Source organism: Chroicocephalus ridibundus, chromosome 4, assembly GCF_963924245.1.
Source record: "Chroicocephalus ridibundus chromosome 4, bChrRid1.1, whole genome shotgun sequence".
Lineage (NCBI taxonomy): Eukaryota > Metazoa > Chordata > Aves > Charadriiformes > Laridae > Chroicocephalus > Chroicocephalus ridibundus.
Genome location: NC_086287.1, coordinates 80,145,843 through 80,165,386, shown reverse-complemented (window position 1 = coordinate 80,165,386; position 19,544 = coordinate 80,145,843). Strand labels below are relative to the sequence as shown.

Below are 19,544 nucleotides of genomic sequence, written 5' to 3'. Positions count from 1 at the left end.
ATATATTGAGAAATATATCCCAAGTATTGCTTAGCATCTTATTAAAACTACTACTTTGTGAATAAAAACTGACAGTCATTAAGTTTTTTCAAGAAAACACCCATTGCTTATAGATGTTAGCACATCATTCAAACTAATTCAGAGTTACTAGAGCACTGTACTGAAGTTATCTTTACCAATTAAAGGGAGATCAAATGAATGCCCCCTTCAACAAGGTGAAAGCCATCAGGAAGGCAGGATTACAACATGCAAACTGTCAGGTAGCAACGTGATTACCAACATAAATCCTGAAGCTATAAAAAGCATTTAAAGTAATTATGTAAAGGATATGCCCTCACACTCTATCATTTAAAAACCATTTAACTCATCATTTAAATTTACTAACAGATGTAAACTCTTTTCAAACACAAAACTGATGTCCATCACTGCATTCTCCATGCCTTGAAAGAAATTTCAATTTTAATTTATAGAGCCATACAAACTTCTGAAGTGCTTCATTCACCATTCAGTCCAGATTTATAACCAGGCAATAAAAAAATTAAAGGGCATACATATACTGTACTTACCAACGTCTGTAATTAAAAAAAGCCATTGGTAAAGACCTTCCTTCCCTTAAGCATGAGGGACTTGGAGAAGCACCACAGAGAACAAACAGTAGCTTTGGAGAAGTCAGAGGGGACTATTGCAGCTATCTCAAAAATCGTAAGTCTTCAAAAATCTATTTAGAACAATGTAGAGTATGAGTTAACTCTGTCTTCACTGAGGGCAAATCAAGAGTTATAAAGAAAAAGCATGAAATATCCAGGACAATAACAGGTCGGAAAGGAAGAATGCTGCAAGGAGTCGGGCATACACTAGATCTTGGACCTTGCACTGCTACATGTTAAGGCATCCTCCACACCCAGGTCATCAGTAGGAAGATCCTTGGACTGCCCACTGCTTTCTCTGGCCATTATTTTTGAAGGATGAGAAAGGGCACTGTGAGTCTGTTTTAAGCTCCTCTTTCTTGGTCCTCATTATTCAAATACCCAATAAGCAAGTGATGCTTGGTTAACTAAAGCAATTCCAAGCACCATTCCTCTGGTTAAATGCTGCCATTCTTGCTGCCGTTCTTACTGCCCTTCCCAGCTCTTTCTTATTTTTAGGACTCTTTTGGATAAATGCTAACAACAGAAGTTATTTGGAATACAAAATATCAAGAAGTTGCCCAAAAAATGAGAGGGGAAAAAAAAAGGAGGGGGACAGACTATGACCCATAAATAGAACTGCCACATTTCTGACGAAAACTTATGTCAACTAGTTTTACATAGTTTGCTTTTCATTTATAACTTCTAGCTTGATCTGAAAAAGCAGTTCTTTGCTATTCAAACTAATATACAGTCTGTACAGACTGTACAAAAAATGAGGTCTGAACACCTCTCATCTAGAGTTATATGATTACCTGAGCAACATGGAAGCTTATACATGAGTATTGAATGAGTTCTGGAAAACTCCACAGATACATTTTGAGTGCTCTAGGATGTCTACAAAGAAGGCCTGACAGGTTTTAAGCTCTGTTATCTATTTGATTCATACCTGAAAGTTTTTTAGGTTGTTAAGCCTATTCTTCCATGGTTTCCCTGCATGATTTACAGGTAATATATTTTCAAAATTAAGACTTCAACAAATACCTCTCTCAAATATTACCCAAAGATATGCTTAGCTATTTTATGCGCACATATGAGTCAAAGAAATCCACAAAATTCAGATTTTAAGTCACTTATTCCCTTTGGCTAGGTCTTTGTTTTTGTTATGCTCATGCTGGCACCGATCCTTTAATTTTCCAGCTGTAACACTCTGCTCCAGACCCCCTCAAATTCTAATACAAAAGCAAAAGGAACATCTGTGACAAATAAAACTTACAGGAATTCTTTACTTCATAAAGAAATAATAAAAGACATAAACCTATTTTTAACCTCATTGGATTAACTTGGAAATAAACTTTTTGCTGGTTAGAGGGGGGAAAGAAAAAAAGCCCCATGAAGTTGGTTTCCATGCCATTTATGATTTCCCCCCTGCCCTCATTCTCTTGCAAGCAGAGAAAATCTGCATGTTTTCTCTGTGTTTCAAGTAACTCAAATTATACAGTCAGTTATAAGGTAATTCTGAACATTGTAGAAATTTTAAGTGTATAAATCTAAGTAGTAACTTGAATCAAGCAGTCAACACACAAAAGCCAATTCTAAAGGTATAAATATTTTTTTTTTATTTAGAGCCAGACTTGTCTATTTGTCTATTTATTTTTTTTAATAAATGTGGTTTTATTGGTTTAATAAAAAAAATTATTTATTAGTCTTGAGACAGTTAAAAATCACTGTATTGGAAACAAAGAGTACAGTGAATTTTGTTTAACAAGAAGTTAAATATGTTTCATTGCAAGTGTTCAACAGATCCGAAAACTGCTTCCTTTACCCTCCTTATGAAATCAAGGGAAAGGTCCTAATCAATATATTTCCCCCCATATTCATCCAAATACCAGACACTAATTAATCTCAGGCACAAGCATGACTGCCTTGAATACAGAGCAAGTCTGAAGTGGCAGTCAATAGATTGATTATTTAGTAAAGCTAGGATACAGATATATGCGCCCTACAGTTTCCAAAACTGTCACCAGCGATATTGATTCCGTAGATCGCTTCTTCCAATAGATGAGCGTTCATTCTGGCTTCATCTATGACTTTTTGCAGGTTTTGTTGCTACAGGCAATAAACTCACAAACCATCCCAGCTGGACCGAGCGAAACAGCTATGTCCTGTACTCTTAATTCAGAGACAGATATTTAGCCTTTTACAATCTATCCTCAAAGGTATAGCAGAATCACAGTTGCCTTGTAAATTTACAATTATTACTGTGTTTTCTTTGCATCACATTAGCACACAGGGCAAAAGTGTTGCTCAGGGCTTAACGTGTTGAACACCAACACACAAAGGAAAAAGAGACTGCCTCCCTGTTAAAAGTATCAGGCGAGACAGTGAGGCAGTGACCAAATTAGTTTATAAATCAATTTCTCCAAAAACACCTTCACAAAACCTGCATGATACAAAAGAAATGAAAACTATATCTTAACCTCAAACTGCTTTAGAATCCCTATGCTTGCAACAGAATTGCTGCAGGTACTTATGACAGCACTTACAAGGACAATCATCGACATCTACCAGTGTGCTGAAACCATGTTAAAAAAAAAAAAAGAGATGCCATTACAGAGGATCGTGAAGTTATCTAAAAGAGACTGTAGATTTAGTACTGTTAACCTGGTTAAATTGAGCGAGAATCGTACACCGAGACATTTTAATCTCCTCAGAAGGAATCATTGACCTGAAAAATTGCAGCACTTGAAACGGTACCTTCTGGTGTCCTCTTTTCTTTGGTGACGTATACATCGAAACCAGTTAAAATTCTGTGGGCTTTTAAATATTAACTAGATGTAATATACCACAATCCATAAAATGCAAACTGTGGGAAGGGTAAACAAAAGGAGATAAATACTGACCTTATGTCTCCCCTAAGCATCTACTACTGCACACCAACTACTGGTACAGACAGGACCTTTGGTCTGAAGTTGTAACTCTTTATATATACATATTCCTATGTCTGTAGTGAATACTGAAACCAGGTGAAAGTGTCGTTGCCATCGTCTGTGGTCACTATTCCTTATCAAACGTTACTTACCCGATGTAACTAGGCTTAGAAGCATAACCAACAGACCCAGCCCCTCATCCTCGTCTGCTAGAGTGATGTATGCTTGTGATCTCAACCAGGGAGACTGAGTTAGGGAGCAATCTCACATGTAGTCACATCTGACACGAAGGGGGAATTTCTCTTAACAAAAATGTTGCGCTCATCAGCAGGGCTTGCTGGGGGTGGGGATTTTTTAGCAAGCAGTTTCAGCCACATTTCCCTGACTCGTTAAGACTGCCAACTGTGGGAGGAACAGTCCTCTGCTCCATGCTACGGTTGGTGTATCCTGACTAACAGCTACTACAAAGTGCATCAAACAGGGAAAGGAAAGGAAAAAGTCAAAGGGAAAGGACATCCTTATCTTGGGCAGCTTCTGATGGGTGGCATTCAAATAAAGCATATGGAAAATTGTAGAACAGTTGGGCAGAGGTTATAAACTGATGTCTGAAATTAAATTTCTCCACTACTACAAAATGATAGTCCCAAAGAACCCTATTGCCTGCCTCCTCTGAACCTAATGGTAGGAGGCAGCAACTTTTATTTTCTCGGTTAACGTGATCAATGTGTTTAATGCTTCTTAAGGTTTATGAATTGTAGCTGCTCTTGGAGTAAAGCCAGACTGGTCAGTGTGGACGAGCTGGAAGGGCTGGAGACAGACAGTTTGCTATGATTTTTCACTTGTATTTTAAGGATTAGTTTAATTACTTATATCGCTCAGCAAGAATTTTGGATGAAAGATCTGATATATCTGAAATAAGAGGAAAAACACACAGCGCTTGCACCCGATTCTAGACAGATCCTGAAAGGTTTCTAATGGCATTCACCACAGGACTTCTGGTTATCTACATATCCAGCTTATTTTTTTACAGATAGTATCAGTGAGCATCCATCAAAAGGACTTAGGTGTCCTTTCACGGTGAACTGCTCTGTTAAAAGGGTCTTCTGAATCCCTTGAATAATATTCTAGGTCTGGAAAGCACATGTAATGGGCACTCCTCTATTATGTACTGCTTATAGAATCTATACTGAGACAAAACTTCTCTTTGTACACAGAAGAATTTCTGTTGGGCTCAATGGCCTCTTCTCCCCTTCTAAGGTTGAAGATGACCGAAGCTCAGTGCCACCTAGACCCCAGTAGACTCTACTGGGTGTTGAACTAGGTTAATTTTAAAAAAAAAAAAAAAGAAAAAAAAGAAAAAAAAGCAGCCAACCAAAAAGTCTTCCTCAGACCCTGTAATTTCTCCATTTGAAAGCCATTCACTTAATATGAATCCCTCAAAACATCACTGGACATCCTTTACCACAGACATTACCTTTAGTCTTTCACAACACCTCACAACAGCAGAGCAATTCCCCCAGTGCAGCAAAGTGAAAAAAATAAAATTTGTTTTCATGTATACGGTAAGTCAAAACAAAACTCATGTTGGTTCAGTAAATTTGCACAGATATCTTCCATTTAATTTAGAGCCACCTTCCCATTATGAATTTTTTAACCTCATAATTTTTCTCCCCAAGCTTCCGTCATGACTATCACTACTGCTCGCTTTTCGACCTCTTTTTACATCAGAACAAGCCCCAGCATTTCTATCTGGAACACCCTACATCTCCAACAAACATGCTTTTCTTGAGAGGATGTGCCAGGTGATTAAGTAGCGTGAACCAAGGGATTTGTCTGGATTTTTGCTTGATGCTGCATGTCCCAAAAGTAGGACTAGGTGATGCTTTTTGAACGCGTGCTCAACAACAGAAGAAAAGAAAAAAGGAAAGGAAAAAAAAAAATAAGTCTTGCAGATGTGGATTTACACTTATCGTCTAGTCATAATGCAGAGTAAGTAAAAGGAAATTAATTGTATTGGGGATCCATTCAGTTGGATCAGATGATATCAAAAATAAACATTTATTTCATAATGCTGCATCCAGAAAGCATTTATACCATACCTTAGGCTGTACTGGCAACTGTTTCCAGGTTCAATTTAAAGTGTAACCTTGAATATATAGCTACTGCTTTAAATTGGAGGTCCAGCACCTGCCAGGCACCCCTCTCCAGCTGGGCAGGAACTCATAGAATTGTTTAGGTTGGAAGGGACCTTTAAGATCACCGAGTCCAACCATAAACCTAACACTGCCAAAACCACCACTAAACCATGTCCCTAAGCACCATGTCTACCTGTTTTTTAAATACGTCCAGGGATGGTGATTCAACCACTTCCCTGGACAGCCTGTTCCAATGCTTGATAACCCTTTCTGTAAAGAAATTTTTCCTAATATCCACCCTAAACCTCCCCTGGTGCAACTTGAGGCCGTTTCCTCTTGTCCTATCACCTGTTACTTGGGAGAAGAGACCGACCCCCACCTCGCTGCAACCTCCTTTCAGGCAGTTGGGGAGAGCAATAAGGTCTCCCCTCAGCCACCTTTTCAAGAAAGTATCTGATTGCCACAACCAAGATAGGAAAGTGCCTCAGGCTCCTCCAGACTAAACAACCCCAGTTCTCTCCGCCTTGTGTTCCACAGCCACGACTTGTGCTCCAGACCTCTCACCAGCTTTGTTGCCCTTCTCTGGACAAACTCTAGAACTTCAATGTCTTTCTTGTAGTGAGGGGCCCAAAACTGAACTGAACCTAGCACTTCCCAGAAGCCTAGGTCAGCAACTGGCAGCAGAAAGCCCAATGCTGGCCATGTCAGCCAGAGCCTGAAACAGAACCTGAAAAGATCTTCAGAAGAAAACCATGTGGCATTAGACCATAGTGTTCCTCAAGTGAGGAATGCAAAGAAAGGGCTTCCTGTTTGGGGGAGAACTATTTGGGTATGAGGCTTTACTACAATATTGCTGTGAATCACATTTCTGGAAAATAAAGAACACGTGCAGCAAAGTGCCCAGGAAGCTATTGAAAGCTGTTGCGCATATAAACCAATGAACAAAAAAAAAATATATTAAAAAAAAAAAAAAAATCAGTCATCACCACACTACCCACACCACTTTAAACACCACCGCAGCAGTTGTTTGCACAGAAACCTGATACTTGACATTCCCCGGGACTACTCCCAGAAGGAACTTCTAATTTCTAGAAAACTGGCATAAACAGTAGTCAGCAGCATTTAATAGTGTAGTTCCCAGATGTTAAGAAACTAACACTTTTCCATAAAAGCAAAGAGGTCAAACTTTCAATTTTGCCTGGTATTAAATGAGTGCCTTTATTAGAGACAGTGAGTCTACTGCTTCACTAGTTAAGGAAAAACATAAATCATTACTTTTGCAGTTCTAGTTAAGTAGATCTCACAGCTTTTTAACCACCACTTAAGCAGCTAGCTCTGTAACAACCATCCTCTCTACTTCACACCCCAGTAACGCATCAGATATCAGGATCACTTACATTATAGCTGAAGCTCAGCTGCTTCTGTCAGGTATGAAGGCCGCCCTGTATAAGGGCTCACACAGTTGTATTAGTCAATTGTATTAGTGCATAAAGTGACTTAAGCCACCTTAGCCCAACACCCTTTCTTGCCATTCATGTCGGCAGCACACAAGACCCTCACTGTGGGAAGAAGTATCAAGAGTTCTATCAGTCAACATCCTCGGTTATATTCAAACAGATACATTCAAGCAACCCAATGAAAAGTAATACCTTAAGAACCAAAACCACGACATCTCGAATCTGGTACCACAGGTATCCCATCCAAAACTGATGTGACCTTTCCCTGCTTAGTTTAAGAAATTTAGTGGCATGTTATCATAACATGATAAAGTTAAGCAAATTAAATGCTGCATGGTTGGTTTTTTTCCTGAAGGAGGACATAGAAAAAAAAAAAAGTGTTCGAGATTCTTCTTGGAAAGTCAATTTTCATTTTAGGTATTTATAGAGGATGGTATAATTTGTTGTTTGGGGTTTGTTTGTTTGTTTTTTTTTAATCTAGCCTTTGTTCTTTACCCATTTGTCATATGGCCATTATCTGAAATGTTAAGGACAGAAAGACTTAATAAATTTCTTCACACTAATTAGCAAGAAGAAAATGCTACAAAGGAAGTTCTACCTTGAAACAAGTAATTATCTAAAACTGGGAAAAAAGTGTATGGACAGAGTGTGGCGAGAATAAAGCTGATCTTAAAGAAATATTCTAAAACTTCTAGACTCCTGAAAACATAAAACAATCAGAGATGAGAGAATACCAGAAGTACAGATAAAAAACACAGTGTAAAAGCTTAAGCAAAGAGGACGAAGAAAGGTAAAAGATCAAAAACTAAGTAAACCTCAAAGTAGACACCCAATATAAAGAACAGAATTTCTAGAGTTTGTGTAAGAGTTAGTAAATGTTCTTCTAAAGAAATGTTTTGTAACTTTAAGGAAGGTTTTCCCATTTAGCTAAAAGCCTTTTATGTGTTACTCTATTATTAAGGATTATCAAGAGAATTACAGTAAAAGCTATCTTTCTCTCACTTGAAAAGTTCATCTACCATAGTGTGTCCTTTAAAATTATTACAACTTTAGGTCCTTTTATGAAAGCTTAAAAAGATAAGCCTGAAAATAATACTGTACAGACTCTGTTACAGGGTGCATAAAAAAATAAACAGAATCTACTTTATGTCTAACCAACTTAAGAGATACTGTAGGCACTGAACTAACTCAGCTTTGCCATTTTTATTGAAAAGACTGCTAAAATGTTAAAGAAATTAAGAAAACCATACCATAAAAACTAGTTTCATGCAATAAAAACTAGTTACGTTTAACTTCAAATGGTCTCCCTCAATCTTTGCATTAGAAACATTATACTCTTCAGTTTAGGTGCTAAATGTTGTATTTTGTATCACTTCAGCTACTGAGATGCAGATATAGATAATGTAAATTGTGAGACAGCTCTGAATTACAAGTCCAGTTACTTGGGATGTGATACAGAGCGAAGTTCAACTTAGAGTACTCTGCAAATGACTCTGCAATCACCACACAAGACAACAACCTAAAGACTGCTTTAATTTTCACTAGCAGCCATTCACTGCTGCTGCTAAGAATGAATAAGGCACCTAAGGAAAAAGACGACCTATGGAAATAGTGCTCAGGCTTCTTCATAGCCACATCCCCTTACACAAACAAGGAGAGCACGCTAACTGCTATATTAAATTATCTCAAGGAATTCCTTTGGCTGTCACTCTGCTACAGTTCTCGCTGTGCGGCATGATTCCTCGAGCTCTCCTTACAAGACAAATTGAGTAATTTCAAACACAAGGCTCAATTTAGACACATGCAAACCACCCTCCTCTGAAGCAGCAGCAACAAAAGACAAACCTTCCAATGGAAGCCTGTACTGTCTTTTGTTGTTTCTCTTCACAGTGGCCTTGCCTCTTCTGGACAGCCAAACCAACGTTGCACTAACATATACATTGATCAAGGTAGTCTGAGCTTTGCTACTCAGCTCCCAAAGGTTGAATGACCACGACTGCTAGGGACTTCTGCTAGCTTGCTTTAAACACAACATCTGCAAACACAGCCCAGAAACCTGGATTCAGCAGTGTATTTCTGTATTTATTTATAAAGCTTTTGTCCAGATAGCAAGCAAGAACATCCAAAGCAGCAAGCTCACAAAATTATTCTGCAAATTCTGGAATTATTAATACAGTGTAGAGCTCAAGATCCGGCCGCACTGCACACCTATGATGGGCTGTAACACACATTTTAGCAGTGACTGACACGTAACTTGCACCTCCAGATCGCTCAGAAATCATTTAATGAGGAACCTACACCCACACTAGCCTACAAAATGGCAATCATGCATAGGGAAGTGCAATGTCAAATTTAAGCATTTTGCAATTAAGGTGCATGCTATATTGCTTTAATTCCAATAATCTCTCAAATTGTCTTTCCCACCATTCTCAGAGGAGGACAGAAACATTTTCCATTAGCCAGCAAATACAGATGAAGAAAAAATTCATAGCTAAAGCATCTCGATGCACAAAAAAGAGACAGGGATATGTAGCTAGAAGCAGAGATGACTGCCTTAAGGCTGGGAAGATCATCCTCAGGCTTGGCTTGTTCATACCCAAAACTGCTGCAAATGCTTGTAAAAAGCTTGAGAAAATAAAGGTTAACTGTCTCATTTAAGGTCTTAATGGAAGACTGCAACAGAAAGAAGCCAAATGCCCAAAATCATAGTCCATTACCATAATCATAAGGCACTTCCTAACCTGTGATCTTCTAAATAACAAACGCAATTGAACAGGCATTGTTGGACAGACACCACCCTATGCCCAAAACCACGCAGGTTTTGGTAATAGCGAAATTGCCGAACTACGTGCAATTTTTCTGAGAGCTGTTAAAGACAAGAAGAAGTGTCGCTTGCCACCAAGTTACATAGTGTATTCTAAATTATTTTCTACTGTGTAACAGGAGATGCAAGCAAACCTTTTTTCTTATTTTTGTCTACTTGGATTATTACTTTATTTTAGTTCACTTTTTAACATTCTAAATATCTAGTGATGTTTTCACTTGATGCCTAGCACATGTAGCAGAATCCTATTCGCCTAAAGTGGAATTAAAAAAAAAAAAAAAAAAAAAGGCATTTGGCAAAACCAGAGTGGCCTCAATATCTCAGGATAACCACACAAAACAACCCAAAACAACACCAAAACCGCCCCTCAAAACTGTAAAAAGACAGTTTAGCTCCAACAAGGATTATACCAATCCTGATCAGCAAACATTGCACATATACGATGAGGTCCTGCTGTTAGATTTACAAAAGTCCAGCAAAGGGGAAAAAAAGGAGAACGCTGGCTGCCAGAGGTGTAGACCATATGCCTCATTGTTGCAGGCCACCTCCAAAAAAGTATCCAGCATGGCCCAGAAATCAATTTATAGAAATACTCAAGCCTGTACTGTTAAATGACTGTGTGAAATGGAAAAGGAACTAGACTACTTATGAATAACTGGCTATGCCCACACTGTTTGTGTTTAGCCTGGGGAAAGAAGGGGTTTATTTGTTTGGGGGGTTTCATGAATGTTTGAATACTTGCTAAAGCAACAGTTATTGCTGAAAATACCTTGTTTGAAAACATGGTAACAGCTGTGTGTTCTACAGTCATACATTCCAGTGAAAGCTGATAATTTTTTAAATGCAAAACATAATCCCCACCAGTAACAGAGCTCTCTAAATTAAAAAGCTCCAGCACTCCTCTCAGCCAGCAGCGTATGTATGACTAAGTGACTGCGGCTGCAATGGTGTGCACATGCACACACACACAGGTATGGTGGGGGGGAAAGAGCTAATAATTGGGTCCTACTGATTCAGTGTGTGAGCTTTTCCAACCTTGAGCAAGATCTCCATGGGAGACACCCACCACAGAGCCAGATCTGTGGACTCCTGCACCACAAAAGTAGTGGTTCTTTGCTGTTTCACAGAACTCAGTGAGATTAAGATAAAATGCTTCTTCTCTACATGGTTCTTTTAACAAATCAAGGATTTTGCATGTGACAATAGACAGTTAAACCATTTATTTCTTCCTTTCCTTTCTTTTGGTAAACGAATAGAATTATTTTAACATTAAAAAACTATACTACTTGTGAAAGCAATGAGCATACCTGCAGTAGACAGCGACTTCTGAGAAATCAATACATGCAATTAGTGAACAAGCTATTAGTTGAATATACTCTCCCCTTACAATCTTGGCATTCTTTTGTCTTATTTTCACCTCACCAGCGCTGTACGTAAAAGCCTTCTCTTCTTATAACAGGATCAAGAAGTCTCCTCTTGAAGAATTTAGTAAGCAATGTAGCGTGCCATATTTCAAAAGAAAATTTACATGGTGTATAAACCAGCAGAAAAGGCATTCCAGCTCAGCCCGTCTTCAAGCAGTGACATACACTGCAAAAACTCGGATGTCTTAGGAGAAAGAATGTAGGCCTAGCTAGCCTGACCAGTGGGATTCGGAAGAGATTTTGCCTCCCTCAGCATGAGCAAGAAACCTCCTTCTTGTCACCTGCAACTACAGAACCATCTTTAAGGTCTTTGCCGTGGACTACAAAAAATTGATGGGGTCTGACTGATATCATAATCAGTGAGGACCTGGTTCACAGAAATAACTAGCTTTTTATTTTATTAACTGAGCCAAGTAACATTTATCACATAAGCACTATCATGCTAGGTTAACAGTTGGACTTGATGATCTTAAAGGTCTCTTCCAACCAAAACTGCGATTCTGTGATGGAAGACTTTCACACTACCTGCACAGCTTCATCAGAAAGGATACTGGATTTCAAAGAAGAATCAGGAAACACATTCCCACAGAAATTACTATATACTTTTCAACAGAAGGCAGAAAACAGAACTTCAAATGGGAAAAAAAAAAAAAAAAAAAAAAAAAACAAAATAACCAACCTACCGGCATACCATTCAAGGTTTGTGCACTAATCAGATTGTAATGAAGGGAAACAAAAACGTTATAGCAAACTAGATGCTAAAAGAGATTTCAGAAATGATTGTTCCATTGCCAAATTCTTTGTCATGTGAACAATCCCAACTAGAATCACTGCTCTGAACAACCACAAGGAACTACATAAAGTTAGCTGATAACACTTTTTAATCACAACTGTGAGGACAGTGTCTGATCTAGTCTAGCAGACGAGATGGCAGCTGCAGCTGGCATGCTAACAGCATGCTCATTTTCATCCCTGGGACTCTAGGACTAAAATTGAACAGCTTCCCTGTAACCTCTTACGCCATCCTTGAAAACTGGATGTCCTATAGAGAGCAGAAAAGGCAAAACCTTGGTGCAAACCTTCCTGGAGCTCACCTTGAGGCAGCACAAGTTTCCTCTACTCATAATGCAAACCTCTGCCTTCAAGGAAGGACGCAGAGGCACGGAATCGCTGCTCATCCCCAGTGATTCGATCTACATTTCATAGCAGTCTCACAATCCAAGGGAGTTGCTGCTTGTTGCTCCAGAAGTGCTGAACAGCTCTGCTGGTCAGGGAGGCAGGCTGATTTTCATGATTTGGTAAAGCAACCCTCTCGTTTCCCCAAACTCGTGTGGTTTTTTTACCCCTTAAAGCACATATTGTTATAAAAACTCAGTAGCCAAGCCTATAAACTAAAGACACCATTCTAAGATCCTGTATCCCACAGCACAACTGCTAAACTTTAAACATTTTGACGGAATTAGTAATCTGCGACAACTGTTTCCAAGAGCAGGGGGGTTGCTGGGAGGGCGGAAGGATGTGACAAGTTCCTGGTAATGTCACGAGATCTTTTCGTTGGGAAGCTCCAGCATTAACAAACTTCAGGAAGGACTTGAGAAGCAATAAATAAGGCTCACAAAAGCAACCTTAAGATACTTCCACGTTGTTGCTTTGTATGAAACGATGAAGACAGTTCTGAAGGCAATGCAATTAACAAAAGCAAAACACGGTGGCTACTGTGTAAAACTCATCGCTTGACAGAAAAATTAGGTATTAAGTTTCTGGATTTGTACTGTTTACACAACATGAGTAGAAGGGGAAGGCGGCAAATAAATCCAGAGTCACAACGCATTCTTGGGGCATGACAGACAACAGAACCTAGATCCCCTTTCACCTTCATATAGTCAATATCTCAAGTTAAAAAGAAATAAACATATTAATATCAAAAGTGTTATTAGTTATCCAAGTCTCCCCCATCTAAGGTTGCTCTTTTGCATCATTCAAAACCCAAAATAATATTTTTAGTTTGTTACAGTCTGTGTGATTTCAGGAAACAAAAGTTCTGCGTATTTTGAAAGAATGCTTGAAAAAACAATAAAAATATCGACTGCTTTGTTTTTCTGTTATAGTAAAAAACATTGAGTTAATTGCTCAGTCTCACTATTCAGGAATTTATACCATGCTCATCCCTCAATCTTAACTGTCCCAATACAGTTGGGAATATCAAAAGTGTGAACCAGTAACTTAAAGGTGGTTTTCTGAAAAAAAAAAAAAAAAAAAAAAAAGAAAAAAAAAAAGAAAAGAGAGATAGCTCTCCCACTTTTACAACAGTACACCAAATATATCCCCTCAATTTGCACTTATTTTGTGTGTATTATTTAGAAAACAAAGGCATTAACAGGGAGAAAGATAATTGTATTTCTCTAAAAAAAGTCCACATTAAAAGTGGAGAAGTTTATGGAAGCAAATGTTACACGGAACCCATATCACCAGCAGAGTTTACCATCTAATAAATTAGCCTGAATTTAATTCAAGCACTGTGATAATAAGACAATCTACCTGCTCAGCTACCATGAGAATGATACTAATGGAATTACCTAGACAATCTGGACACATAAAATATATTTTAGAGGCTGTTTCACAGTGAGGTCACCCAGTACTAAAGCCTGATGAACTAATTTTGCTAAGAGATTTCAGCGCTCTAGTTTACAGAGGATTGTGTCACATGAGAAAAATCTCCTGGGAAACTTGGCCTTAGGAAAGAGAATGTCAGTAGGTGAAGATTGCTGAAGCTGTGCGACTGGAAGCTCAAGGCAACACGCTGACAGCATAAACTGTTATCGAAGCATACTACGAACAAAACATGTTAAAAGACCTAAAAATTGCATGATGATGGGCATTAGACAGCTTTAACATGTTAACTCTCAAATCACAAAGGCAGGCTAACATGCAACCTCAACCTTCCTCAGTAGTTTTAGAAATGTTTAGAAATACAGATGGTACTGGTGTTAAGCAATACAAATGGGATGGTCTGAAGATTTTTCAGAATGGCTCCAGGAAGTCAATATGCAAAATAATAAAAAAGGAAGAAAGCAAGCAAGCTAACACAAAAACCCCACCAGCTCACTTTAGTTGTTAGAGGACATTTTTAAAAGTCACAGTGAAAAAAAAAAATTAGAAAAGCTGTAGGAAATACCTTAAAAAATCAGAATCAGTAGGGGATGCCTGTAACTAATGAGAAAATGCAGGCAAGCTGGAGAGGAAGATCAGGTCAGAAATGCCAGATATGATGGAAGAACTGTATGATGTGACAGTGGAGGCCCTGGAGACAACAGACAAAGACAGAAAAAGCAGAGAAAGAGATAGTGCTCAAGAGATGGTGCTGAGAGAGAGAGTAAAGAGCAGGTTTTCTAGCAGAGAGAGGGAGGGGGGGTGAAAATCTGAGAACCCAGGGAGAGCCAATATATAAGAACCCAAAACTGTTTGCCAAGCCTATTTACACCGATTTAATCACGCAGAGTTGACAGATCTCAAACTAGGAGCATAGTGGGGAGGGAACAGTGAAGATAAGAACAGGAAAGAAGGTAGATAGTAGATTGCATAAGTTTTTGAAAGAGCTTTTGCTAAAGCAGGTTTAAAGAAAAGGTGGCCACCATATGCAGCAGAGATCTTGTGAAGGATGAAAGGAAGAAAGAGCGAAGCTACAGATCATGCTGATGCCAAACAGACAATGAACATGGAGAAAGCAGCCTCGGAAAAGCTAGAGAAAACACTAAATCCAAGAGAGAGGGATAAGAAAGGCCACCCAAGAACATGAGGAATCAAAGTACTAAAGAACAGCAGATTAGAGGACAGAAAAGAGACTGTAGATCAGTGGCCAGAAGCAGAGAAATATCATTTTATAATCTCTGCAGCCTGAAGGGCAAACAGGCAATACAGAGCTAGAAAAAAAATTTAGTTACAATACTGTACAAGAAGGAAATCAAAGTAGCATTAAGAATGTCCATGAAACAGCCCTGTCACAGGTTCCAAAGGAAATTAATTAAAAAGTTATTTTAAAAAGGAGTCAGGGCTATCATCAGGAAAAGGAAAGTAATATTTAGTTGATTCTCCACCTATTAATTTCTTTTTAATGGGGACGCACCAAACTTTCAGTTTGTCTTCTGGACTTCAAACACTCGTGATTTTCTTCACAGACAGTAGAGCATGCCAGCAGAAGTCATACAGCTACTCAGAATTAAAACAGCACTGAAACTTACATTAGAGTAACAGATACAGGCTGCATCCCTCATCACTACACTCTTCAGCACCAAAAAACCACAGTTGTTTAATCAACATTGGGCCAAAACCAAATGAAGAAAAAAACCCAACAAAGAAAAAAAAGCCAACCCAAAACTGCCTGTGTTCATCAACTTTTACCGTAGAGATCCCAGCTTTGGAGAGAAAGGAGGGTTGTTTCGGTGTAGGGTCAGAAAGCCCCACAATTAAATAGGGCAAAGGGTGTACTTCTGCTTTAGAGAAGCTGGCCTTTGAAGCAAAGCAGCTGAAATGCAAGCATCTCTTATTGACCAAAATGAACCAGCTAGAACTACTTTAAAGCATGCAAAGAAGTGGGACCACAGTGAAAAAAAAAGAAAAAATTTAAGTGAACAGCTGCAATATGAAGCACGTTAAATGAGTCTTAAACATTTGAAGGAGAAGAGAGAATTAGGAATCTAAGGACTACACACAGCTGGTTTTGTTGTGAAATGTTACCTCCCCATATACAACAAAACCATTGTTAGTGTACCACTGTAAAAAAGGAAAAAAAAAACCTAAAAATCACACAAGAGACAGAGGAAGAGATACTTTTGAGCAACAAGAGTTCACAGAATTTAAGCAGTTACCACAAAGAGATTTGATAGAACTCAAAAGCATCAAAGTGGAACAATTCTACCACCCTTGCTCTTACACAGGGAGCATCACAAACTGCCCGTTATCAAAACTTCTGTCCTCCTGAAGAAAAAATCCTCAGTGTGAGCAAGGTGACTGCATCAGGCCTCTCCTGAATCATGATGCTTCCCTGCCAAATAATCTTAAATATTGATTCAGATGTAATTTACAGATAAGTAACTTAAATGACAAACAGCATACAGAAAAAAGATTTCAGCACAGTTCTGTGCTGCTTGAGAATAACCTGAAGCACATAGCTTTAACACTCCACATGCGATGCAACGGATCTTATGAAGGGAGGGAGAAAAGGCTGTTCAGCAGTTTTTAGCTCTACAGATGAAGGCCTGGATTCTAGCATACATACAAGCCGACTGTAGAAATTCAGCTCCACTTCCTCAACCAATCTTACACTCGTGAAGATTTCTCCTTGATACAGACCAGGAGAGTTTTGTAGCAGCTAGCTATGTCTGTTGTTTGTTTGTTTGTTTGTTTTATTTTATGTAGTACCACCTGAGTGGTACAAGCAGATGCAATGTATTTTTAAAAAAATGCAAACTAATCACCCGTTGGACTGTTGCTTTTGTAGGTAAGTTCTCAAATTGCTTGCCTTTTTTTTTTTTTTTTTATACACAATAACACACAAACCGAAGTCAAATTCTGCCTCAAACTTGTTTCCATAAAACTTGTTTCCATAAAGTCTCTAATGCAGGCACCAACTGCTGTGCAATGTGTGCACACCACTAAATGTGGATGAATTCATACTGACCTCTCTCATACATTCAGTTGCCTTAAGAGTGACAAAAGACTTCCTCGTATAATCAACCCAGTGTAGACTACCGCCAAAGGGATGGTTCTATTCCCACACTTTCTTCCCATAAGCACCAGTAGATCTCCAGCCACTCCCTTGCAGGGTACATGGACATCATGCAATTGCTGTATGAATCAGTTCAGTTCTCCGGCATGACAGAAGACTATATTTCCATTTAATTTTGGGGAAGCCAGTTTTGCATCAGATCAGCTTGCTGAAACAATCCTTCCCCCTCCTGCAGCCACACTATCACTAGATTTTATGCCAAGGGACGGGCAAGGCAAACAGGTAAGGAGAATGTGAGCAGAAACAGAAACCTGCAGCTACTCCAAGCAAGGTGAAACAAGAAATTACACTGGAATACAAGTGCAAAGCTCTATCAAAATGTACCTGTCTGTAAGGCCAGGATCTGCAAAATGAGTCACAGCTAAGTGCGGTATTAACACTCTTTACTTGCAGTCTCCCACTGAAACATCTTTCCTCATTCCCTTCCTTGAGGAACAAATTGCATTTTCCAAATGCCGGCTCTGCTTTACAGTGTGTAGTTAATAGCAGCATTAAATAAAAAATATCAATGACATGAAAACATCTGCAAAACAAATTCACAAAAGAGCACTTCTAGTTTGTATTTATTTGTCTACCTCTATCCAACTTCTACTCTGAAGCAAACACACTTATTATGATAGCTGCATGAATAACTTGTCACTGTTTCCTGGTTATTAAGGCTTGCTTTTGTTCCCTAATTAAAAAATGCAACAGAGTACAAATGCATTTACATTTGTATAGAATTTCTATGCTATCTTACAACCAATATGTACAACTTAGACCAACTGTTCATATCACTGTTGTCACATGAAGTGAGAAAACTCATCTCTCCCCTGCGACAGGGGAGTGGGAGTCACGTAGCCAGGTGCACGTTAAGTGCTATCAAGGCCTGTCAACAGACAAGCAGAATTACCTCAGAGATCCAGTGAAAGACCAGTGACAAAATACAAGCTACCTGCAACCGAGAATCAAAACCTATGCAAAGAACAGGACTAGCATGCAACAGACACATCTGGAAGAATGAGCCATCCTACACCAAAAAAGAATACATATATGCACTAGGAATTCCTGTTGCAAGCCTGTACACATCTTCACTTGGTTTGCTTTGCCATTCTCACATAGGAACGTATCTGAGTTGACTGAAAAAACGCAGTCTCTTTTGAAAGGCTCTTTTGTGTCACTGCAAACATCTGCTGCATATATTGCTCCCTGTAGGAATAAGCCTCTAACAGGAACCTAAATTCACTGGATAAGCCAGAACAACTATAGTACAAGACACACACAGAGGACAACCCCCACCACAGAATTGCCACCTCACCACTACTTATTCTCCATCCACAGGACTGCCCTTTTTTGTTGTACTTCATTTACTGCTCTCGTTAATAATGCAGACTGTCTGCTCTGCTCACCTTCTCAATTTCTTTCAAGATTATTACTACAAAAAATGCTAAGAACTGTGCCATGTAAATTATGGGAACATGGTAAACTTTCTATGATGATGTCTGAATCCAGGTTCAGCGATCTCACTCCCCATACACCCTACCTCTGGCCCTACCAAGTCCTTCCTTTACTAAGAACTTCCTTACTCTTTCCAATCTTTTCCTCTCAGCTTATACCTCTCCTCTCCTAAACCGAGTACCCCTACCATTGTCTTTCAAACCCCTCGTCTGCATTCATGTCATCCTGTATTCTCTGAGTACCAGCTTTATTTTCCACCCAGTTGACATGCACAGCATCTACTCTAATGTCTAAGTATTTGGTGCCAGAACCTCATCGTTAGGTGTTTTCCAACATAACAACTGTTTAAAAGTGAAAATAAAAGCTGCATCTTATTTAAAATTATTTATCTGTCCCTGATACATAGAGCAAACACAATGTGTGACTGAAGTGAGTGTGGCCTCCTGAGGCAGAGCTCCTACAGTCAAGGCGAGCCTGTCCCTACCATGGTCATGAAGCTTCAACCATGACTAGAGGGTGCTCGGATGGAGATGGCCGTTCAAGCTGCGTGCTGCTCCGTCCTCAGCGCTCCTGGCCAGGGCGGCGGCTAAAGCAAGACTTGGTGTGGCAATTAACAGCCACGCAATCAAACTGACTGAAACTGGCAACCACCTTTGCACTGCCAGCAAGCCGGCGGTGACTTTTGGCCGTTACCAGCCTGGACACGACCATAACTGACAGGAGGTGGCAGATGGTGGGTTTCGAGGCTCTGGAGAGCGGGAATTGCAGGACCCACAGATCCGGGCCCCAACCGCTGCTCCTCGGGACGCCACGCTGCCGGCGCCACCGTCTGCAGGCCCTCCCTCACGGCCACCCCCACCCCGAGGGCGCCGTGCCATCGCCCCAGGGCGGGGACCGGCTCCCGCTGCCGCTGTCGGGGGGCGGCG

General features: G+C 39.5%; 1 protein-coding gene across 1 annotated transcript in view; it reads right to left on the bottom strand.

Annotated features, from left to right (window-relative positions):
* LOC134514866 (plasmanylethanolamine desaturase-like) overlaps positions 1 to 19,544 on the bottom strand; it is a 57,909-nt gene that overhangs the window by 31,560 nt on the left and 6,805 nt on the right. The gene's annotated exons all lie outside the window — the stretch shown is intronic.